The sequence below is a fragment of the Berghia stephanieae genome, chromosome 13, assembly GCF_034508935.2.
Source record: "Berghia stephanieae isolate SIO BIC M18660-M18661 chromosome 13, UCSD_Bste_1.3, whole genome shotgun sequence".
In the NCBI taxonomy this organism is placed as follows: Eukaryota; Metazoa; Mollusca; class Gastropoda; order Nudibranchia; family Aeolidiidae; genus Berghia; species Berghia stephanieae.
The window spans coordinates 30132804-30158678 of NC_088372.1; the positions used below are offsets into that span (position 1 = coordinate 30132804).

General features: G+C 36.4%; 1 long non-coding RNA gene across 1 annotated transcript in view; it reads right to left on the bottom strand.

Annotated features, from left to right (window-relative positions):
- The window catches only part of LOC144958985 (uncharacterized), a 26234-nt gene extending 1471 nt beyond the window's left edge, over nucleotides 1–24763 (bottom strand). The window contains exons 1-2 of the long non-coding RNA XR_013642540.1: nucleotides 24094–24763; nucleotides 614–898 (exon numbers count right to left, since the gene is read on the bottom strand). This is a non-coding gene — a long non-coding RNA (uncharacterized LOC144958985). The remainder of the gene's footprint in view (nucleotides 1–613; nucleotides 899–24093) is intronic.
- Between the last annotated feature and the right edge of the window lie 1112 nt (nucleotides 24764–25875).

Consider the following 25875-nt stretch of genomic DNA (forward strand, 5'->3'; position numbering starts at 1 on the left):
ATCTATTTATCTATATCTAAATTAAAAAATATGTCTATCGTCTATCTGGAATTTAGTAATGTATTTATGTCTTTATGGTTTATTATTGTTGGCTGAAGAAGGGTTTTGAGCCCAAAACGTTACGTGTTTGGTATTTTGTTCTTTTTTAAAGCTGTTATATTCGTCTTTATTTATTATATTTAGTCATACATTCACTGATACTTATGTATTTATTTCTAATTATTGATCTATCTATATATTAATCGGCGGGTTTCGGCAGGTTTCGGCGGATTTTGGCGGGTGTCGTAAAAAAGACACACCGTATATATTAATCTATGTATTTATTCATACATTCATATATATATTTATTTATTTATTCATTTCATTTTTTATTTCTTATTTATTTATTTATTTATTTATTTATTTATTTATTTATTTATTTATTTATTTATTTATTTATCTATTTACTTTATTTATTCATTAATTCATTCATGCATTTATATATTAATTTATTTAATCATTTATTTTTTCCACATTTTTCTACTTTGTCTGGCATGGCGCTGTTTCATACACACCATTTTATATTTTTTAAATGGATGATAATAAAATATAACATGAATGAGACAAGTCGTACCCTCTTGAATACCTACACCCACAGCCACGAATGAACGCTGATCACATCACATCACACACACACAGAAAATCCCATGTCACGTATCCATGTATTATTCCATCCATTGAAATGACGATGCTGTTCGATGGCTGACAGATAAATAAATATACACACAGCTATCTAGTCCATAAATCATATAAAAATAATCCCAGATATGCACGGCTGCTGCTGTCTTCTACTGTGATTGTGATGCAGGATTCGGGGAAATGACATTTCCTCGTCATCCTCTGGACTGGACTTTTTTTTCTGTTGGATGGAAAGAATATACGCTTTATTATTATTATTATTATTATTATTATTATTATTATTATTATTATTATTATTATTATTATTATTATTATTATTATTATTATTATTATTATTATTATTATTATTATTATCATTACTACTACTATATTATTATTATTATTATTATTATTATTATTATTATTATTATTATTATTATTAGTAGTATAGTAGTAGTAGTAGTAGTAGTAGTAGTAGTAGTAGTAGTAGTAGTAGTAGTAGTAGTAGTGAGGTAGTGTAGTAGTAGTAGTAGTAGTAGTAGTAGTAGTAGTAGTAGTAGTAGTAGTAGTAGTAGTAGTAGTAGTAGTAGTGGTAGTGGTAGTGGTAGTAGAAGTAGTAGTAGTAGTAGTAGTAGTAGTAGTAGTAGTAGTAGTAGTAGTAGTAGTAGTAGTAGTAGTAGTAGTAGTAGTAGTAGTAGTAGTGGTGGTGGTGGTGGTGGTAGTAGTAGTAGTAGTAGTAGTAGTAGTAGTAGTAGTAGTAGTAGTAGTAGTAGTAGTAGTATGGCGATGAAGATGATGATGATGATGATGATGATGATGATGATGATGATGATGATGATGATGATGATGATGATGATGATGACGACGACGACGACGATGATGATTAAACATACCAACCCATAAAACGTTGTATAACATTTAAAGTTTATAGTTTCATGTAGCTTAGTGAGAACTAATCACTAACAGGCTATCTGAATATAATAATAACAAAGAGCTCAGTGACGTCGACTTCTTTCCTTCTATGATGATGTGCATTTAGGTAACAAACTCACGACATCCGCCAGCCAAATTAAACAAACCAACACACAAAACTGTGTTTAATCTTTAACGTTTATAGTCTGATTGATAGAAATTAGTGAGAACAAATATCCAAAATGGCTGTCAAAAAAACAAAAAAACAACTGAGAGCCTAGTGACGTCAGTTTCCTTCCTTCTATATCGTATTTTCTTAGACCCGCCGAGGTTAATTCATGTATAGACAGTTGACGACGTCACTCAGGCCTTTGTTATTGTTTTTGCCATCCGCGTTTGTGAGTTGTTCTCACTAAACTGTATTAACCAGACTATAAAAGTTCATGGTTACACAGAGTTTGTGTGTTGGTCCGTTATACTTCCGGATGGCAATGTTGTGAACTCCTTGGCCAAGCGCATTCTATCTATAAGAAAATAAGCGGGCATATTAGTGTGGTCGCAGTCCTACAGATCGCATTTTTAATTTTTCATTTTGTATTTGAAAAAAAAAAAGTTTATTTTATATTATTTAATATTTTCAGACAGCCTGTTAGTGATTAGTTCTCACTATGTTATATCGATCAGATTAGAAACGTTAAAGGTTACACAAACGTTTTCGTGTTGGTATATTTAATTTGACTGGGAGATGTTGTGAGCATTTTATAAAAACCCATAGCGTTGTTAAGTCCTTGAAAAAAGCTCTTTACTCACATTCATTCACAAAATTCAGGAGTAAAATGAGTACCTGGCCGTCAACAGCGTTGTCTCTGTCGGGAAATAAATGGATATATCGCCTAATAGGCGCCATGTCTCGTCCTGCATATTAAGTGTTTCTGTTGGCTTGAGACCATTGTAAAGCGCTTTGAGCTCCATTAGTTGATGTGAAAAATAAAATCCTTCAGAGCCACCAGGCACATGGAGCCGGAGATTATCCCGGTTTCTATAGCGTGAAACGGACGATAGTAGTAGTAATTGCTTGCTATCCTTGGGATAGGACGCTAGTCTATCGCTAAGTACTTTCGGCCATATCTTACAGACGCAGCCACCCAATCACTGCTGGGTGGATAAAGGAGTTCAGAAATAAATCTCAACTGTACCCGGGATCGACCTCGGTCCCTTTACTTGTGAAGCGAGTGCTCTACCAACTGAGCTATCGTGACATTAGTGGATATTGCTCTATAGATAGTATGCAGATGACGTCACTCAGGCCTTTGTTATTGTTTTTGCCATCCGCGTTTGTGAGTTGTTCTCACTAAACTGTATTAACCAGACTATAAAAGTTCATGGTTACACAGAGTTTGTGTGTTGGTCCGTTATACTTCCGGATGGCAATGTTGTGAACTCCTTGGCCAAGCGCATTCTATCTATAAGAAATGCTCATGTTGAGTTTTTTTTTTTTTGTTTTGTTTTTTTTTTGTGTGTTTGTTTTTTTATTTTTTTATTTTTCAAATTAATTTTTTTGTGTGTGTGTATTTGTTGGGGTTTTTTTTTGTTTTTGTTTTTTTTTTCTTTTTGATTTTTTTTTTTTTTTTTTTTTTTTGTTTGTTTGCTTGTTTAATGGATTATAACTTTTCTGACTAAAAACAATAGCATACGCTCTGACAAGAGTTGACAACAACACACATTGAAGCAGGTGTCAGCCAGACGGTCATAGCCTGCTGTGTCTATCAAATGTCAAAACACATAATTTTGACATTTGGCACCAGCGACGCATTTAATTCCACACAAAAGGCAGCATCTATACAAAATGTGTATATAGATAGTATGCGCTTGGCTAAGAAGCTCATAACATTGCCATCCGGAAGTATAACGGACCAACACACAAAACTATGTGTAACCATGAACTTTTATAGTCTGGTTCATACAGTTTAGTGAGAATTACTCATAAACGCCGATGGCAAAAAAATAATAACAAAGACCTGAGTGACGTCAACTTAAAACTATCTTTAGATAGTATGCAGACTACAAATGCAGAAACACAAAAGAACATTGAAGCTTTTGAAATGTGGTGTTTGAGAAGGATGCAGAGAATATCGTATACTGCACACAAAACGAACGAAGAAGTGCTAAAAACAAACATACCAACAAAGGAAACTAATACCCTTAATAGCGGATCGACAACTATCATTTTTCGGACACATAGTAAGGAAAGATAAGAATGAATACCTGGCAAGTTGTGGAAAAATACCTGGTAAACGCGCCCGGGGGAGACAAAGAAAAACACTCATAGACCAACTGAAGGGCTTCACCAACCTAACAATCCAAGAGCTGTTTGAAAAAGCAAGAGACAGGGAGGAATGGAGAGAGATAATTCATGCAGTATCCGAAGCCTGGACCAGGCATGGAACCTAGAAGAAGAAGGTTAAATTAACCAGACTACAAACGTGTCAGAGTTACACACAGTTTTGTGTGTTGGTCCATTATCTACTTCCGGATGACAATGTTGTGAGCTTCTTAGCCAAGTGCATACTATCTATAGTGAAGTTACTCGTCTCATCCTATCAGCAGATCAGTACTTTTTATAATAATGAGCTTCATAATGAGCTTTTATATAGCGCAATATCCATTAAACGTGCTCAAAGCGCTTTACAAGGGGTCCCTGGTAAACAGCAACACATAACAATAAGACGAGGCATAATAATAATAATAATAATAATATATAATAATAATAATAATAATAATAATAATAATAATAATAATAATAATAATAATAATAATAATAATAATAATAATAATAATAATACTTTATTGCATCCCAAAAAGGAAATTTGTTGTACAGACGTGTTATAATTTACATAATAAGATAAAAATACAATGGAAATAGGATGTATATATGAAAAAGGAGTAGCTCCATAACCAGAGCTGCGCTTTATAATATGAATAATTTTAACACTGTAAAATAGTCAAAACTGTCACTATAAATTAAAAATTGAAAAGATTGCAAAACAAATAAATTAATAATTTAATATTTACATTTTTTGAAACTAAAAATGCAAAATAATTGTATAAAATGATTATTGCTTGTTGTTATAAAGCCTAATACTGGACGGCAGAAATGATTTTCGGTGTCTCTCTGTTTTCGTTGAAATAGAGAAAGGGCGACCACTTCTTTCTGACATAATAACTGATGGTCTTAGTGGATGATACTGGTCATTTAATATTTTAGTTATTTTATTTATACAAAATTTCTCGTATAAAAGATCTACATCGTCAACATCATTTATATAGCGTTTAATAGATTTTTTAATATTTGAATTTATTTTGTTCCTTTCCACTGCTAAGCAATTGCCTCCCCAAGCTGTTATACAAAATGACAAAACACTTTCGATTACTGCTCTATAAAATAATGTGCAGAGGGTTTTATCTATTCTAAACTGAGAGAGTTTTGATAAACAATATGTACGTCTGCACATCTTACGCCTAATTATTTTCAAGTGTTCATCCACTTGAGCCTGTCATCAATTGTTACACCAAGGTATTTGTAGTGAGGAACTCGCTGGACGAATTGGTCCTTTAATTTTAACGGTTCTATCGGTTCCTTCACTCTCCTAAAGTCAATCACTAGCTCCTTTGTCTTGCTTATGTTAAGCTCTAGGTGGTGGGCAGCACACCAAGACACAAAACTATCAATTTCTTGCCTATAAGCCACTTCGTTGCCATTTGTTATGAGGCCTTGAAGAGCGGTGTCATCTGCAAACTTTATCAAAGGTACACTCAGTTTTGACTTCTACAGTCATTCGTGTATATTGTGAATAATACAGGGGACAATACACAACCTTGAGGAGCACCAGTATTTGTAGTTATACAGGAAGATATATTTTGTCCTAATTGAACATATTGTGCTCTCTCCGTAAGAAATTCGAGCACCCAAGCAATTATATACTTGTTTAGATTCAGACTAGTCAATTTTTGAACAACCAACTGAGGTTGCATTGTATTGAACGCTGAAGAAAAATCTGCGAAAAGCAATCTGCAATAGCTCTTAGCGTGATCTAGATGCCTGTAGATGTTGTTTGTAAACAGCAAAATGGCATCCTCTACGCCACGTCCTGGTTTGTAAGCAAATTGATGACTATCACTCAATGGCATAAACTGGTTCCTAATTTTAACAAGAACAAGTTTTTCTAAAGATTTCATGACTATTGAAGTCAGTGCAACAGGTCTGAGATCGTTCATAGATTCAAGTTTTTCTTTTTTTGGAACAGGAATAATTTTTGAAGTTTTCCAAATTTCAGGATCGAAACGCATTGGAGGGACCAGTTAAAAATATGTGTATAAATGGGGGACAGTTGATGGGCACATTCTTTTAATAATTTTCCTTTCAATCCATCCGGCCCAGCAGCCTTCCTCTCGTTTAGTTTCGAAAATACGAATCTCGTTTCTTCTTCACTGACCTCAATAGTCATTTCATCTTCCAAAGCCCTGTCTAATTTATGTTTTTCATTTTCAATATCAAATTTGTTTGCTGTGTCAAAACGTGAATAAAATTTATTTAGAGTTTCAATTTCGATATCTTCAGATATAATCGTGGGCTTTGGATTATAGTTAACAGCAGTTTTAAGCCCCCGCCACGTGTCCCGTATATCCCCAGAAGAAAAGCATTTTTCAATTTTATTTTTGTACTTGTCTCTACAACTGGATATTACTCTTTTTATCTCTTTTGTTTTGTTTTCAGATCTTTTTTATTTCTACTAGTAAAGAGAGTTTTCTTTTGGTTCAATAAAAGTTTTAGATCTTTTGTTATCCAAGGCTTGTTGTTAGGATAATATTTTATTTCTTTTTTACAAGACACGAGCTGTTCACAGAATTTTAAATACTCACTCACACAGTCATTCAGCTCATCCACACTATCACATGATTCGATAAAAACATTCCAGTCAGTGCATTCAAAACAACCACGCAAATCTTCACACACACTTCCATTCCAGATCTGTACACTTTTCTTTACTGGTTTTACACGTTTAAAAACAGGGCGGTAGGTGGGGAGTAGCAAGAGCATGCAGTGGTCAGATAAACCCAATGGGGCACGGGGTAAACATTTGTAACTATTTTTAATATTACACAGGAATAAATCTAATGTTTTTTTGTCCCTTGTCTCGCAGTCCACGTATTGATGAAGTCCCGGGAGAGTGAAATCTTTACATTGGTTAAAATCACCAGTGACCATCAATACGGCATCGGGCGACTTCATTTGAATGTCCTGTATTTCTTTCTTCAAAATATTTTTCGCTGTGTTGTTGTCTGATGATGGTGGAATGTAGACGTTGATGATGATGACATGAGTAAATTCCCGGGGTAGATAATAAGGTCGTGACGAAACAGTAATAAATTCAATATAATCGTCACAATACATTTTCTTTATTTGACAATTATTGGGGTGGCACCATTTGCTGTTAATATATGTGCACACCCCACCCCCAGTTCGTTTATTTACATTAGTCCGATCTCCTCGAAATAGTGAGTATTGTTCAATATCAAAACATGATGATGGTATGTGAGGAGAGAGCCAAGTCTCTGTTAAAGCTATTATGGAGGCTTGACGATAGTCATTATTGTAACGACACAATGAAAACAATTCATCAATTTTATTCTTTAATGATCTTACATTACCTGTCACTACACTGTTAGACGATATTACAATTATTTTTCGGACAGAGACAACGCTGTTAACGGTCAGTTACTCACTTTACACCTGAGTACAGTGAGAGAATGTGAGTAAAGAGCTTTTTCCAAGGACTCGTCAACTATGCGACGAACACTTGACCACATAGCCGCACATATTGATACCATAATTTATTCAAACGTCGCCTTATGGAAGGGATTCCGGATTGATAAGTAGATAAACCAGTTGCTCCACAAACAAAGGGAACGTTAGTAATATTGATCCCGAGAGCAAGTCGAGATTTTTCCCGACCCTCCCGTCAACCCAACATTGTTTGGGTAGCTGGAACTACTGTTAGAGAAGATCTGGTGGAATGTATTTTGCGATTGGCAAGCGTCATACCGAATGTAGCAATGACTATGAAAAATGTTTTTTTCTCTCTTTTTGAGGAAAATTTTTGTCTAAAAATCAAAGGCCTATCTCCACTGAGTAAAAATGTTTTTGAATTTTGAAAATCCATTCATAAATAAACAAGTTATGCAGTTTCAAAGGTCTCATTATTTGGATGACCCGCAAAGAGGAAAAAAACACGAAAATATGAGACGCTTTTTCGGAATTTTTTTTCGACCTTTGGTTGTATCTTGCGTAATAAGTGGATTAAAAGATTGAAACTTGAAGAGCAAGTTAGGATGGTGTTTTGTAAAATACGGGAAAAGTAGTCGTCATATTCATATGACATTTTACAACCAAAAAGAAGAAATGTTCATGTATTACCTTGTCAGCGACAAAACCTCCACGCCCGGTAGTTTTAGAAATATTTTACTCCAAAGAGTAAAAATCTATTTTTAACGGTCTTTTGGTAATCGCACGAGTTTTGTCGCTTGACATAATCTAAAATGACCTTTTTTCTAACTGTGTGCCAACTTTCAGTCATATTCATCAATAAACAGCGGCGTAATTAATTTTTTTAAATAGCATATACGAAACGGCTTCGTCCCATATTTTGACGCGAATTCGGGCACTTCGTAAGCGAAAAAGAGGCCCAAAGTCCAAAGATTTGTGCGGGATAGTCATTGCTACCGAATGGTTATTGTGCTAGAAAGCAACTGCTGTTGTATGTTTGAGAACAAAAAAAAGATGATGTTCAGTGGCTTATCTATGGCTGCGAAGGACAACATTTTTCGCCTAATTATTGGAACAGCCATTTGATGATTGTGAGGAAAGGGTAAATGGATAGATGGATAAATAGAGAGAGAGATAGATAGATAGATAGATAGATAGATAGATAGATAGATAGATAGATAGATAGATAGATAGATAGATAGATAGATGGATAGTTAGATAGATAGATAGATAGATAGATAGATAGATAGATAGATAGATAGGTAGATAGATAGATAGATAGATAGATAGATAGATAGATAGATAGATACATATATATATATATATATATATATATATATATATACATATATATATATATATTTATATATATATATATATATATATATATATATATATATATATATGTATATAAGTAGGTAAGTAGGTAGAAGAAGAAGAAGAAGAAGAAGAAGAAGAAGAAGAAGAAGAAGAAGAAGAAGAAGAAGAAGAAGAAGAAGAAGAAGAAAGAAGAAGAAGAAGAAGAAGAAGAAGAAGAAGAAGAAGAAGAAGAAGAAGAAGAAGAAGTAGAAGAAGAAGAAGAAGAAGAAGAAGAAGAAGAAGAAGAAGAAGAAGAAGAAGAAGAAGAAGAAGAAGAAGAAAAAGAAGAAGAAGAAGAGACCATCATCAACAACAACAATAAAGGGGGAAGGGGTGAAGTTGATAGAAGAGAAGGCAATATCAAGGGGAGAGATATTATGATAAATAAAAAATTATGCCCTTCTTGCCACGACTTCATAAGATATCGTCGCCTAGGCATTCCACGAAGGAATAATATAGATAACTAATCAAACAAGAAGTCTGATTTCAACAGGAATAACCCATGTAGTCCAAGTGAGCAAATTGGGGGTTAATAATCTTGCTCAAGGAAAAAAAAAACGAAAGTGCCTGAAGCGGGGCTCGAAACCGGGTCATCCGGATCACAGTGCAATGCCTTAACGACTTAGCCACTTCGCGCCCCCCCCCCCCCCCCCCCCCCCCCCCCCCCCCTCTGATTATATTATGATAAGGAATGACATAATGTGTAAACATTAAGCCCCCCATAGACGCCGACATCCGCTGGTAGCGGGACGGATGACCTATCGCTGTGACCCGATCCCTGCGTTTATCGCAGATGATTTTTGCCCACATACGGGGAGTTATTTTTTTAGGCGATCGGCGATCGGGGGCGTGGCAGTATAAAAAAGTGGACAATTTTTTTCGGATTTTCGCTGTTTTCACGTCGGATTCGTGATCAGCGTCAAATTTACAATAGGTTTGATACTAAGAACTGTGTGTTTACTCCAAAAATTGGTGAAATTAGAAATAAATTTTAATTAATAGTGAGGCTACGATCCCAGTTACTGTCTGTTATTCTATCTTTCGTCTTGCGCACAATAGTGATTACTTCTCACTAAATTATATCAATTAGACTGTTGAAGGAACGAAATTGACATCATTCCACTCTTTGTTATTGTATTGAGGCAGTCATTTTGGTAATTAGTTCTCACTAAATTATATCAATCAGACTTTTAACGTTCAAGGTTACTTGTAGTTTTGTGTGACGGTACGTTATTTCCGACTGGTGGATGTTGTGAGCATTTTACCTAAACTCATAGCATCAATAACCGTCCAAGATATTCCCATCATATGTAGCAATAGCTATAAGAGAGAGAGAGAGAGAGAGAGAGAGAGAGAGAGAGAGAGAGAGAGAGAGAGAGAAAGAGAGAAAAATTTACTTGCGCTATATATACCGCTATATTCAATAAAGGTGCTCAAATCACTTTATAAGGGTCTTTGGCCAACATAAAAACATGTTAGACGAGACATGACTGTGTGTTAAGCGATATTGCAATTGTTTCCCGACAGAGACGACGCTGTAAACAGCGAGGTACTCATTTTAACAGTGAACAAGGTGAGAGAATGCGAGTAAAGAGCCTTTTCCAAGGACTCAATTATGCGCCACTCAGAGCGGGACTCGAATCCAGTACCGTCCGATCCAAAGGCGAGTGTCATTTCACAAGATCACATGCATAGCCGCACAAAAAAGTGATGAGAGAATAGATTCATATGTATTGAAGGAGGAGAGAGCGGATGGAGTGAGTAAAGTTCTTGGATATTTATAGAAGGAACCAAATTGACGTCACTCATCTCATTGTTATTGTTTTTAGACACCCATTTTTATGATTAGTTCTCATTAAAATATATCAGACTATAACGTTCAAGATTCCATGTAGATCTTTGGGCTGGAGTGATATTTCTGGCTGGCGGACTTTGTGAGTATTTTAATTTTACACAGAGCATCAATAGAAGGAATGAATTGGACGTTAGTCAACCCGTTGTTATTGCTTTTAGACAGCATTTTATAATTAACTTATCACTAAGTTATATCAATCAGACAATGAACGTTCGCGTTTGCAGTTTTGTGTGTTAATATGTTATACCCCGATGGAGATGTCGTGAGTATTTTTCCAATACGCATAACATCCATACATTTGCAATCCGATTTAAGTTTAAAAGCAACGTAGACCACGGAAATTTTTCAATTTTGTGGACAATAAAGATTTGTTATTTATCGTCATTATTATTATTATTATTATTATTATTATTATTATTATTATTATTATTATTATTATTATTATTATTATTATTATTATTATTATTATTATTATTATTATTATTGTTATTATTATTATTATTATTATTATTATTTATAAAACAAATCGACAGTGTTCCCGTGGCAGGTGAAACCGGTACTCCTCGGGACTACTCGCATTCGCACCCCCCCCCCCCCCAACCACCACCGCCACCTCACACACGCACACAGCTCTTTTTTTTTTTTTTTTTTTTTGGGGGGGGGGGGGGGGGGGCGTTGTTTGTAGAGTATAATTCAGGGTTACAATGCCCACCCCTGTCATCACGTAGTCAAGGCTTTTTGGCATCTGCCAATCCCAAATGTCTGTGTCAAGGTCGACCGTCATGTCGCGTGAACGGGTGAGGAGGAAAAAAAAAAAAAGAACTGGCATATTATTATATCATTACATTGAAAATTATGAAAACTATTTTTTATTTTGTATGAAATCCTTTATAAATTTTACGATGATCAAGAACGAAACTTTTGCCATCTACCTCTTTCTGGCGCAACATTTATAAAAATATTATTTAAAAAAAATAATAACACAGCATTTATTTGGCGCAATATCCACGTGCTCAAAGCGCTTTACAAGGGGTCCCAAGGCAACAGCAATATTAAACTTGAACGACGAGACATGACGCCTGTCAGGCGATGTGACATTTTTTCCTAACAAATTCAACGAACGGCCATGTACTCATTTTACACCTGAGTACGGTGAGAAAATGTGAGTAAAGAGCATTTTCCAAGGACTCAACTCTGCGCAACGCAGAGCGGGTCTCGAAACCTGAACCTTCCGATCTGGAAGCGAGAGTCATACCACAAAACAGGGAGGAGCACTGTTCTGTCGGCCACATAACCTCAATATTAATTAAATTTTATTTCTAATTTCATCAATTTTTGGAGTAAAAACATAGTTCTTGGTATCAAACCTATTGTAAATTCGACGCTGATCACGAATCTGACGTCAAAACAACGAAAATCCGAAAAAAATTGTCCAATTTTTTATACTGCCACCGCCCCGATCGCCGATCGCCTCGAAAAATATTAAGCAAAGCGGGCTTTGCGAGCGATGGACCGTACCTAGGTTTATCGGCCAGGTATTTGGCCACACACATTGCGTTTTCACCCCGGTTTGCCTGATCGGGGTCTGGACCAGGATCATATCCGGGCGTGTATGGAGCCTTTTAGAGGGCTGCGACGTCCCGGCCCTACATCGAGGAGTGTCATTCAGAAGACACTCAATACCGCTTGAACACAGTAAATGTGACATACTTTGAATGTGTTGAATTGACCGCAAGTCGCAAATTAAATACGACGAATGGTCCTGCTTTTCCTTCACGTGAACGGCACCGAACCTTTGCTAATGGGAGCGATCTATATTCATGTTTACGTCCAACCGAGTCATTGATCACATGATTTTTTTGCTGTCTAACGATTGGATATTTCTCAATAAATTAAAACACACTGCTTTGTTTATGAAAGTTGTAAATATACCAATGAGCCATACTGAGCAAATAAATGACCAATCGTGATGTTAGATATTTTGAAAGCTCTGAACTTGTTTAACTATGTGGGTCACGTTGAGCATATTTTCCAATGTGACCAATGACCTCGAGCACACGGAAAGGTAATATAGATCATCCCCAGTAGAATATTTGTATATGCTTGTCAACCAAAAGAGGATTTTCTCCAGATTCTGAGTCTCAGTCACTATGGGTTTTTTTTCTCTTCTTCTCGTTTTGGACACAGATTAGCTTTAAAAAAAGACGGGACAGAGTGGCTGACGGAGTGGCCTTCGCTTCGTACCACGAAAGGTACCGAATTCCATCTCCTACCGCTGCGCTGTGTGGCCATGAGCAAGTCAGCTCGCCCTACCTCAATTTGCGGCGGTGCATTGCGCCGGCTGACGCCAGTCTCCCCTTAAAATAGACCATATAGACAAATTTCCCCTATGGAATGAATAAAGGGAATTTTATTTCTTTCTTTTTATTTAATTTTTAACTTATAAATTTTGGCATTGTCGAGGCTGTTAGTCGCAGGTACATATTTTTCTTTTTTTTTTTTTCAGACATAAACAACGCTGTAAATATTATTATTATTATTATTATTATTATTATTATTATTATTATTATTATTATTATTATTATTATTATTATTATTGCTATTATTATTATTATTATTATTATTATTATTATTATTATTATTATTATTATTATTATTATTATTATTATTATTATTATTATTATGATTATCGTTATTACTATCATTGTTTGCCTTGATTTATTATTCATTTTACTTATTTGATTTGTTGATGAAAATATTATATTCTTGTATGAGTTATATCGGCAATTGCCTAAAAATAAACTTTAGAATCTTGAATCTTGTAAACAACCAGGTACTCATTTTACACCTGCGAGAATGTGATAAAAGAGCCCTTGCCAAAGTACTCAACTATTTACCGCTCAGAACTGGACTCGAACCTATGACCTTCCGATCCGAGGGCGAATCTCACACTACTAGAACCACTTAGCAGCATCGAGTTTAATCCCATTCCAAGACAAAGATAGAGAAAACAATTCAGAACATTTTTAATAGAGCGTTTATATAGAGATGATATAACGTGCTCAAAGCGCTTTACAATTGGTCCCTGACCAACAGCAACACGTAACATGTAGAACGAGACACGACGTCTGTTAGGCGATATTACAATTTATTTCCGACAGAGACAACGTATTAACAGTCAGGTACTCATTTTACACCTGTGTACGGTGAGAGAATGTGAGTAAAATGCCTTTTCCAAGGACTCAACTATGCGCCGAGCGAGGCTCAAACCCAGTACCTTCCAATCCGAAAGCGACTGTCATACAACAAGACCACATGGCCGCACCAAGTATTTCCATTCCAAGACAAAGATAGCGAAAACAACTCAGATAACAGATATTATTATTATAGGGGGATAGAAGACATGGCCAGTGACCTCCTGCTCCCCACCATGGTTTTAACTCATTCAACCCTAACACAGACTATATCCGTAGTTTACCCAGGTTACTTTTACCCCATGCCTATTTATTACATTTTTCTGAGACAAATGATAGGAATAGTATCAAAGATAATGTTTTTAGTTTTTGCATGCTAGTGATAGATGAATAAAAATATCTATGCACATGCTCATTTTATGGCATTTTTTTTTCCAATTTTGGAAAAATGCAAAAAACTCTAGTATTGAGTGAGTTAAGCGTCTGGATCACCCCAACATAATACCGTTTTCATACGATTGGTCACAAATTCCGATTAAATGTGACACATCGCCTCGAAACGGTATTATTATTATGTCGGAATGCCACATGTGCCAAAAAATAAAGCGATTTTAACTCTCTGCTTTTCAGGAAAACTTGAATTTTTAACACTCAAAACTGAAGAGACGTTAGTACATCCTTATACATCATTTTTTAGCAGCATAACAAGCTTCAAAAACCAAAGTTTTTCAGAAATTTTTGTGATATATCTACACATTTGTTATGATTACTGAAAATGCTGTTTGAATCGTAACAAATGTGGCAATTTTACTATAGTTGGTAATGAGAGGGTTAAAGTCAAAAATGGCCAGAAATGACAGAATTTAATTCTGCTCATTTTAAGTAACCACCTATATGTGACCCTTCGTCTCAAAACGGTATTATGTCGGAATGGACCAGATACTAAAAAGTCAAATTATAGTTAAACTGGTCAAAAATATGAAACGTTGGTATTTACCTCAGTAAAATATGATACCCCTTCTCCTCTATAAAGCATATAAACTCAACTTAAGCATGATATTTCTGGATACAAATTCCATCTTAAGCATCTTAATCATCCCGACTCAATACCGTTTTGAGACGAGAGGTCACATTTATCTAATGTGCTCAGTCAAAGATATAAACTTTGATTCAGCTTCTAAATATAACTATAAAATCAAGTTTTAGCGTCTTTGAGCTTTTTTAAAATGTAACGCAATATCCACCAAACGTGCTCAAAGCGCTTTACAAGGGGTCCCTGGCCAACAGCAACATTACTTAACATGTAGGACGGGACATGACGCCTGTTAGGCGATATTACAATTTTTTTTCGGACAGAGAGACAGCGCTGTTAACGGCCAGGAACTCATTTTACACCTGAGTACGGTGAGAGAATGTGAGAAAATTAAAGAGCCTTTTCCAAGGACTCAGCTATGAGCCGATCGAGTCTCGAACCCAGGACCTTCAAATCCGAAAGCGAATGTCATACCACAAGAGCACATAATAGCCACTCCGACATAATATCGTTTCAAGTCGATGGGTCACACAGATCTGGATGTGCTTTTAACGAGTTTGATCAGTACAAAGTGACCTTTTTAGTATGTAGGTTTATATTGGAGATAGTGTTAAGCATAAGAAGAGATAATGTTTACATAGACAAACAAGTTTGTTAACATTAAAGTACGCCCACGTGCGTTAAATAACATTATGGGACTGAGATACATCATTACAGGTGCATAAACATACGTGTGAATGGTCTGGATGTTTTCCTCCCTCCCACCCCACCCCACCTCCTCTCTCTCTTTCTCTCTCCTCTCTCTCTTTCTCTCTCCTCTCTCTCTTTCTCTCTCTCTCTCTCCTCTCTCTCTCCCTCTCTCTCTCCTCTCTCTCTCTCTCCTCTCTCTCTCCCTCTCTCTCTCCTCTCTCTCTCTCTCTCTCTCTCTCTCTCTCTCTCTCTCTCTTTCTCGATCTGTCCCTCTCTATCTACCTACATTCCAGCCAGCCTGCAAAGATATTCCTCATAATAATAATAATAATAATAATAATAATAATAATAATAATAATAATAATAATAGTAATAATAATAATAATAATAATAATAATAATAATAATAATATAATAATAGTAATAATAATAATAAAAATAATAATAATAATAATAATAATAATAATAACAACAACAACAACAATAATAATAATAATAATAATAATAATAATAATAATAATAATAATAATAATAATAATAATAATAATAATAACAATAATAATAATAATAATAATAATAATAATAATAATAATAATAATAATAATAATAATAATAATAATAATAACAATAATAATAATAATAATAATAATAATAATAATAATAATAATAAACCTTTCTTTTTATTTAAAAAAAATATTTAAAAGATCCCCAAGCCTTTGAACTCTTGTTTGAGTGTCTTTTCCTTATCATAGTGTTCACTGCGTCAAACACATCAAAGGTACACACTCAGGCACACTAATGAATTCCCCTTTATGTCCTGAATGTTACGATTTCTCATTCGTTCCTCGTGTTTCATCCATCGTATTTTTATTGTTGATAAAGGGAAAACCCAAAACGTCCACATGACCAAATGTGCACAATCAGGTACACTAATGCATTCCCCTCTATGTACTGAACGTTACGAATTTCGAGAGGAGATTACATTTCTCATTCGTTCTTCGTGTTTCATCCATCGTATTTTTATTGTTGATTAAGGGAAAACCCAAAACGTCCACATGACCAAATGTGCACAATCAGGTACACTAATGCAATCCCCTTTGTGTCCCGAACTTAACGAATTTCGAGAGGAGATTTCTCATTCGTGTTTAGTGTTTCATCCATCGTATTTTTTAAATTGTTGATAAAAGGAAAACCCAAAACGTCCACATGACCTGTCTTCGGGATAAATTAATTGAAGCTTCCCTTTCAATTACTATCGTTATTAATTTCTTCGAGCTACAAGCAGCAACATTTTCATTGTTTAAGTTTTGAGGGTTTTACAATTTGTTTTTTTGTTTAATTTTTGTTGTTTTTGTTTGCTTGTTGTGTTTTTTTTGTGTTTTTTTTGGGTCTTTTTTTTTTTGGGGGGGGGGGGGGGGGGGGGGGGGGGTTGGGTCTTTTTCTTTTTGTTGTTGTTGTTTTGTTTTGTTTTTCTTTTACCTTTTTGTTTTGTTTTGTTTTGCCTTTTGTTTTTTTTTTTGTTTTTTCTTTGTTTTTTTTTCTTTTGATTTGTTTTGTGTGTTTGTGTGTGTGTGTGTGTGTGTGTGGGGGGGGGGGGGGGGGGGGTATGAGAGTATGGCAGAAATATAGATATGATCAAAATAATATAATAATAACGGCCATTAGGTCTAAATGGTCATGAATCATGGCCAAAATGGTGAATATCACATTGATCATTAGCATAACTGCTGGAGCATGTTGACGTGTAAATAATGATATATATATATATATATATATATATATATATATATATATATATATATATATATATATATATATATATATATATATAATGCAAATTACACTCACATTTTTGTGGCCGAGACGACTCGTTTCTGTGTTTTTTACACTTCTTCAGTCGGCGTAATCCATTGTAATGTCCGTAGAAAAGTTCTTACTCCAAACTAAAGTTGTTTCGTTGTGTATTGGTGATTAGTGTTGATGTGTATTGTGATGAGAGTCGTTTCGGCCACAAAAATGTGAGTGAAAATTTGCATTATATATTAGCTCTAACCATGCATTATCGAGCACTTTCGTACCTATAAGTACCCACCAACACTCATAAATATATATATATATATATATATTATATATATATATATATATATATATATATATATATATATATATATATATATATATATATATAATTGACAATAATCATCATTGCCTTTTTCACCCTGGGTCAGGGTATAGGCCACAGACAAACAGTTTCCATCCTTCTCTATCCTGAGCCAACTTTTTTTATCTCATTCCAGGTCTTACCACTTCTCTGTATATCAGCTTCTTTAATTCTTCTCCATGTTCCTCGTGGCCTTCCCCTTGATCTTCTGCCCTGAGGGTTCCAGTCTAATACTTTCTTTGTTATAGTTGAGTCATTCTTTCTAAGCGTGTGTCCAATCCACCTCCATCGTCTTCTTCCTATATCCTCTCCCACTGGTTTCTGCTGTGTTCTTTTCCATACTTCTTCATTTTTTATTCTATCCATCCATTTTATTCTGAGTAGCTTACGCATGCACCTGTTTACGAAAATCTGTACCCTCCTTATACATGCCTGTGATGCGTTCCAAGTTTCACATCCATACAGTAGGACAGACTTCACGTTTGAGTTGAAAAGTCTTAGCTTTAGTTGAAGGGAGATATCTTTAGTTCTCCAAACTCTGTTCAAAGATGTGAATGCAGCCTGTGCCTTTCCTATTCGTGCTTTCACCTCTGCTTCCGTGCCTCCATCCTTGTCAATTATACTTCCGAGATAGCAGAAAGTGTCTATATCTTCGAGTTCCTGATCTTTTACTTTGATCTGCTCCCTTTGACGCGTACCAATCCTCAAGACCTTTGACTTTGCAGGGTGAATTCTTAGACCAATTGATTCCGAGAGGCTGTTTATAATTGTGGTTTTTGCTTGCATCTGGTCCTGGGTGTGGGACAGAAGAGCCAGATCATCTGCAAAATCCAGATCATCCAACTGTGTCCAGGGGGTCCACTGTATCCCATTTCTTCTCCCTTTGGAGGTTTCCTTCATTAGCCAATCAATGGCAAGGATGAACAGGAATGGTGAGAGCAAGCATCGCTGCTTGACACCAGTCTTAATTTCAAAGCTGTCAGTAAGCTGATCTTCATGTACAACCCTGCAACTTGATCCTTCATACATTTCCTTAATGAGGTTTACTATCTTTTCAGGGAGTCCATAATGTGCCAGAATTTTCCACAATGTTGCTCTGTCAATACTGTCGAAAGCCTTCTCGTAATCCAGAAAGTTGACAATAAGAGGAGAGTTCCATTCTATAGACTGTTCTACTATGACTCGCAGAGAGGCAATCTGGTCGGTGGTTGAACGGTTTTTCCGAAAACCTGCCTGTTCGTCCCGCAGTTTAGCATCTGTTGCATTCTTAATTCTCTCTAAAATAATACGGTTGAAAACCTTTCCTGGGATAGAAAGAAGAGTGATGCCTCGATAATTATTACAATTACTGAGGTCCCCTTTCTTTGGAAGCTTGATAAGATGTCCTTCCTTCCAATCCTTTGGGAATATCCCGTCATTCCAGATTCTCTCAAATAGTGGGTGCAGGGCCTCAGCATTTCTTTTCGCATCAACTTTTAGAGCCTCCGATGGAATCTGGTCTGGTCCAGCAGCTTTCCCCCTTTTCATCTTGTTAATGGCACCCACAATCTCTGCTATCGATGGTGGATCACAGCTAATTGGTAGCTCATTCCTTGCAGGCAAAATTTCTGGCTGGTTGTCTGGTGGTGGTCTGTTCAGAAGGAAGTTGAAATGTTCCCTCCATCGTTCAGATTGAGCCTCTTTTCCAAAAATAGTTTTCCCATCTTTGTCTTTGACTGGTACCTCTGGTTTCCCATATTTTCCAGCAAGTGTCTTGGTAGTTTGATAAAGGATCCTCATGTGTCCTCCAGTCGCTGCTGCTTCTGCTTTCTCTGCAAGTCTGTTCATGAATGCTTCCTTGTCTTTCTTCACAGATCTTTTGACTTCCTTAGCTATGGCTCGATACTGCTCTTGTGCATCCAGTCTTGAAGCCCTTGTTCGGCTTGCATTCACTTGTTCCTTCCTTGTTCTCCTCTTTTCAATAAGGTCCAAGGTGGTTGGACTTATCCATTCTTTATGTTCCGATTTCTTTACCCCCAATACCTCGTGGCAAGTTGTTATGTAGACTTCCTTGATCTTTGCCCAATGTGACTCTACATCTATGTCCTCCTCGAGCTCAGTAAGAGGTTGGAATCTATTACTCAATTGTAGTTTGAATTCCTCATTCTTTTCCCCATCAAGTGCATTCACCTCGAATTTTCTTCTTGTATGTGATCTGGCCCCGTGTTTTCTGAGTCGGAGCTTAAGCTTTGCCAATAGCAGGTGGTGGTCTGATCCAACATCTGCCCCTCTCCGTACTGTCACATCTTCCAATGAACGTCTGAATCTACGAGAGATACAAAAATGATCAATCTGATTCTCTGTCACACCATCTGGCGAGACCCAAGTTGCTTTGTGGATCCTCTTATGGGGGAACACTGATCCTCCAATCACCAAGCTGTTGAATGCACAGAAATTTACAAATCTCTCTCCATTATCATTCATTTCTCCCATGCCATGACGTCCCATGATACCTTCATAGCCTACGTTATCCTGTCCCACTTTTGCATTAGCATCTCCCATCAATATGTTGATGTCTTTCCTTGGCAACTTGTCAATGACTTGTTGTAGCAGACCATAAAATGTATCTTTGTCCTCATCTGTTGCATCATTTGTTGGGGCATAGATCTGTACAATGTTCATGCTGATCTTCTTACTCCGTGTTGTAAAAGACGCCATGATGATCCTTTCTCCGCATTGTTCCCATCCTCTCAGTGACTTCTGGGCAAACTTGCTTAGAATTATTCCTACTCCCTGTGTATGAATCCCGTCCCCTCTCCCTGAATATAAAATCTTCTCCCCAGACTTGAGGTGTTTCTGTCCGGATTGTATCCAGTGGGTTTCGCTTACTCCAAGTATATGCAGCCTGTATCTTCTCATCTCAGTCACAACTTGAGAGCTTTTCCCTGCTTCATACATGGTGCGAACGTTCCACGACGCAATTCGAAGCTGCTTGTTTGGCGAAGACGTCATCGGGTCAGCAGAGTCCTTTCGGCTTTGTCTGTTGTCCTTCATAAATTCTGTAATTCCAGAAACTCTTCGGTCGCCCAAGCTAAAAAAAGGATTTAGTTTGTCTGTCTGTGTTTCTGTAACGGTTTGAGTTTAACGGAAAGGGGTGTTAACCCTTTGCCAACCCCCAACCTGGAGGACCAGGTGACCCAAAGGTGGGGGAATCACACACCATTAGTCGCCTTTTACGACACGCTGGCTTGGCGTTGGGCTATTCTTGACCCTCTCAGTTGAGGGACCCCGGACACCACACGGGGATAAAAATTTTTTTCCGCGGCGGTGGTGGGGTTTGAACCTGCGACCTTATTGGTACGACAACTCCGCCTGGCAGGTGAGAGCGTGGCTCTACCGTGTGATCTATATTATATATATAATTGACAATAATACAATACAATAACTGTCCGTGCGCTTTGGCCCTGTCGAGTGGTATGGTATTCACCTTCTGACTTGTAGGTCCAGGTTTCGAGCCCAGCTATGGGCTGCGCAAATACAGTAAGTCCTTGGAAAAGACTCTTTTTACTCACTATTTTCTCACTACATTATCACGTATATGACGAAACTATTGTATTATTATACATTGGAGAAAACACTATTTTAGTATGGCTTAATTTTTAAAAAAAAGAAAATAAAAATTAATATATCTCTATTAACCTTTGGTAGAATACCCCCCCCCCCCCCCCCCTCTATTTTAGTATGGCTTAATTTTTTTAAAAAGTAGAAAATAAAAATTAATATATCTCTATTAACCTTTTGTAGAATTCCCCCCCCCCCCCCCCCCCCCCCCCCCCCCCCCCCCCCCCCCCCCCCCCCCCCCCCCCCCCCCCCCCCCCCCCCCCCCCCCCCCCCCCCCCCCCCCCCCCCCCCCCCCCCCCCCCCCCCCCCCCCCCCCCCCCCCCCCCCCCCCCCCCCCCCCCCCCCCCCGCCATAAAAAAAATACATTTTAACCAAAAAAACACGCGGTGTTACTAAAAATAGCTTTTGACGCGTAATGCTATCCTGATCGCAATAATAATTTTTAATGTCAAATCAAGAACCAATCAGTGTAAAATAAAACCCCATCATTTTGATGAGAAAAACTATATTTGGGGTCAGTAGAGGGGCTTAGTAATAAAATTAAAGATCTGAATGAATGTGTAGGAAAGGTGCCAGACAAAGGAAGAAAGTATATTACAAGAAAAAAAAACATCTCTCTCTCTCTCTCTCTCTCTCTCTCTCTCTCTCTCTCTCTCTCTCTCTCTCTCTCTCTCTCTCTCACTCTCTCTCTCTCTCTCCCCCCCCCCCCCCCCTCTCCTCTTTCTCTATGTGTGTGTTTGTTTATGCTTGTCTTTGTGTGCTTCTTCACATTCACTCTAGCGAACACACACACACACACACACAAACACAAATCCTTTCTCCAACTCTATCTTTAAAATCATAATAATTAACCATTTAATTTAACTACAGTGCCCTGCAAAGACACTGTTTAAAATTTTAGCCAGAAAACTCGTCCTTGAAATATCGAACGATTTAAACGATCCTCTTCTTGGCAAAAAAAAAATAAAATAAAATAAAAAATTAAAAAAAATAAAACCGTCAAACCTGGGACCGCACGCGAGGCCCCAGGTTTGAGTGATTTTGCCAAGATGAGGATAGTTTAAATCGATCGATATTTCAAGGACGAGGTTTCTGGCTAATTTTTGTTTTTGTTTGTGTTTAAGGGTTTTACGGCGCTTGCAACAATTTAGGTCATATCAGCGCCAGTAAAAAGGAAGAAAATGGGATAGTCAAAAGTTCTAGAATTACAATTAAAGCATTCAAGAATAAGGCAGACAAAGGGGAATTGGTTCAAATAGGGAACAGATGTAGATTCCAAGAGCACACTATCAATGTACTTAGTTTGAGATCACTAAATGCCTCATCCAGACACAAGCACAGGTCCCCGCCAAGATGAACACACTCAGTTGTTTACAAATTATACATATGTAAACGAAAAAGAATACAGTGCATAACAGAGAGATGAAAAAAATATCATCTCCCAAAACTAACTATACATTTGACTGTTTCCCTCTCAGCCAGGGTATCCGGCCAGTTTTTAAAATACGCGTATTTCCAGGGTAGCCTACTGTCGATAATTAACTTAATAATACGCCGTAAAGTAGAAATGGGGATGATCTGTATTACCTTTCCATGTGCTCGAGGTCATTGGTAACATTGCAAGTGTGCTCAGAGTGACACACATAGTGAAAATTATCCACACAGCTTTTGGAATACCAAACATTACGATTGGTCATTTTGTTCAGCTTAACGCACGGCATGTTTACAACTTTCATAAAAACAAAGCAATGTGTTTACATTGGTTTTTTTTTTTAATCCAATCGTTGGACATCAATCAATCATGTGATTGATGACTAGTTTGGACGAAAACATGAATATAGATCGCTCCCATTAACAGGAGGAAATGGAAATGGCTTGGCCACACCCTGAGAAGGCCTGCATCAAAGGTTACCAGACAGGCTCTTACATAGAACCCGCAGGGAACGAGGAAGAGAGGGCCGCCTAGAAATAGCTGGAGAAGGGTATTGATGGAGGGAGGACTTACACACGTGTGGCTTTGAACAAGTCACCTCACCCTAGCTCAATTTGCGGCGCTGCACTGCGGCTGACGCCTGGGTTATTCCAAAAACGTTCTCTGTCAGAATTTTTTTTTTGTAATAATCGCCTAACAGACGCCATGTCTCGTTCAATATGTTACATGTTGCTGTTGGTCAGGGACCCTCTGTAAAGCGCTTTGAGCATGTTTAGTGGATAGTGCGCTGTGTAAAAGTTCCAGTTATTTACCCTATCTATTTAAGGTAACATTTTCCCCAGCAATTTCTGAATAAGTATGAGATTCTTCGACAAAGCTTTTAAGAACATAGAATCAACATCCTCCATGTTATGTTTTCGTTTTCATTAATAGGTAATGATGATGATGATGATGATGATGATGACGATAATAATACCTAATAATAATAATAATAATAATAATAATAATAATAATAATAATATAATAATAATAATAATAATATAATAATAATAATAATAATAATATAATAAGAATAATAATAAATAATAATAATAATAATTATAATAATAATAATAATAATAATAATAATAAATAATAAAATAATAATAATAATAATAATATAATAATAATAATAATAAGAAGAAGAAGAAGAAGAAGAAGAAGAAGAAGAAGAAGAAGAAGAAGAAGAATAAGAATAATAATAAATAATAATAATAATAATAATAATAATAATAATAATAATTAATAATAATAATAATAATAATAATAATAATAAGTCAATATTTACATTAATTATTTCCTCATTTCCATTTATAATGGGACTAGTAGATAACTTACTTTCAAAATGTCCTTTGGCTTTACCAAACACAGTGGGGTAAAGTTAGTGCACTTAGAATATCATACCATATCATATCCAGTTAGAATTTCAAAAACCATCAACTTAAAACAAAAAGCCATTTCAACAAAGGATTGCAATCCAGAGAACAATGAATCCGTAAAATAAATATAAATCAGAACACTACACACACGAGTAATATCTACGTTTATTTGGCCATATTCAAACCTGCTCACAACACACGTGCTTCGGCAGTTAAAACACATTTTGTGATCGCTAGATACACATTACGAAATTCCCGCTAGGCCAGGCAGTCTGATACAATAATAATAATAATAAAAAAAATATATGATAATATAAACACACACTTGCTAACTGTCTCAACACGGCTGGCCAACTGTGCTGGCATTTGAATAAATATCGTGATTATGAGCGCCGCTTCACTTGTTGCTTTCTCACTCGTCCTCCATTCACAAAACTGATAACAGCTGCAATAATAAAGAGAAGCAACAAAACACACACAACTTTAAAATAACTGGGACAAGTTCTAATGCTAGATTTAAGCTGTAGATACACTACACACAATATTTTTATTCATTCACAATGAAAAGACCCGCGGTGGTCGCTAATCTACTACAAATCTACATGTAATTTAAAGTTATCAGCACATTATGCGTGTAGTTGTAGCCTAATGTGTCAAAACTAAAAATCACACGTTTTACTTTTTCTTCCATGCAGCACAACACACAAAAATGGTCATGAATAAACAAGATTAGCAAGCACAACATTTGACATTCATCAAGACAGACATACACACCCTTCATACTATGATCCCTCTCGCCCTTTCCTCTTTCAAACATACTTTTGTTGTGGCGCCCACATTAACCGAACATTCCTCTTCTCCCTCTTCTCTCTTCTTGTTACACTCCTTTGATCTCTCTCTCTCTCTCCTCTCTCTCTCTCTCTCCTCTCTCTCTCTCTCTCTCTCTCTCTGATGTAAAATACGTCAAAGAGCCATATTCGTTCGTTTATCATAACACCGAAAAAGAACGATCTCTTTACCAGAATATATTTTACTTCTAAAGCCAAATATTTATAGATGTATGTGTTAACATTGTATACAGCACACCCAAACGAAAATGTTCCTTTCTGCAATATAAATAAGTAAAATAAAATAGTACTAACAAACTTTCAGAAAAAAGAATCATAAAATTTAAGATGTGTATTACATTATGTAATTTCCACTTTTCCCCCTCTATTTTTGGCATATTTCTGGCTAAGTTGGCAAAATAAAGCCGACAAATTCCCTTTACAGAAGTCAGTGGTATCCTCGTTACTGGCCCAGCCAGTTATGGTATAATACCCTTCCCACGGATAAAGCAGTATAAAATAGTTTAAATAATACCGATGATATTGTAATCCATGTCGGACAATATCTAGGGGAATGTCTGCGTGTATGTAAGTATTGTCAGAGAGTTTAGAAGCTAACGCTTAGCGTTAGCTATACAATCTCTCTGGTATTGTGTTTCGTTCAAAATGGGTAGCGGTAGTGGCAGGTCAAGACCTTTGACCTTTTCCGTCAAGGTTGAGTTCAAACAAGTATAGCTTGGAGATCCGAAAAGACAGATATTACCCACTCTACAGAATATAAAGTTTGATGTTTGAGAAGATAGAAGAATATTGTCATACTCCGAAAATACACGTATTAAAAAATTTGGCCAGAAAACGTGTCCTTTAAATCTTTAAATATATGTCAATGCCCATCATCTTGCCAAAACAAAAAT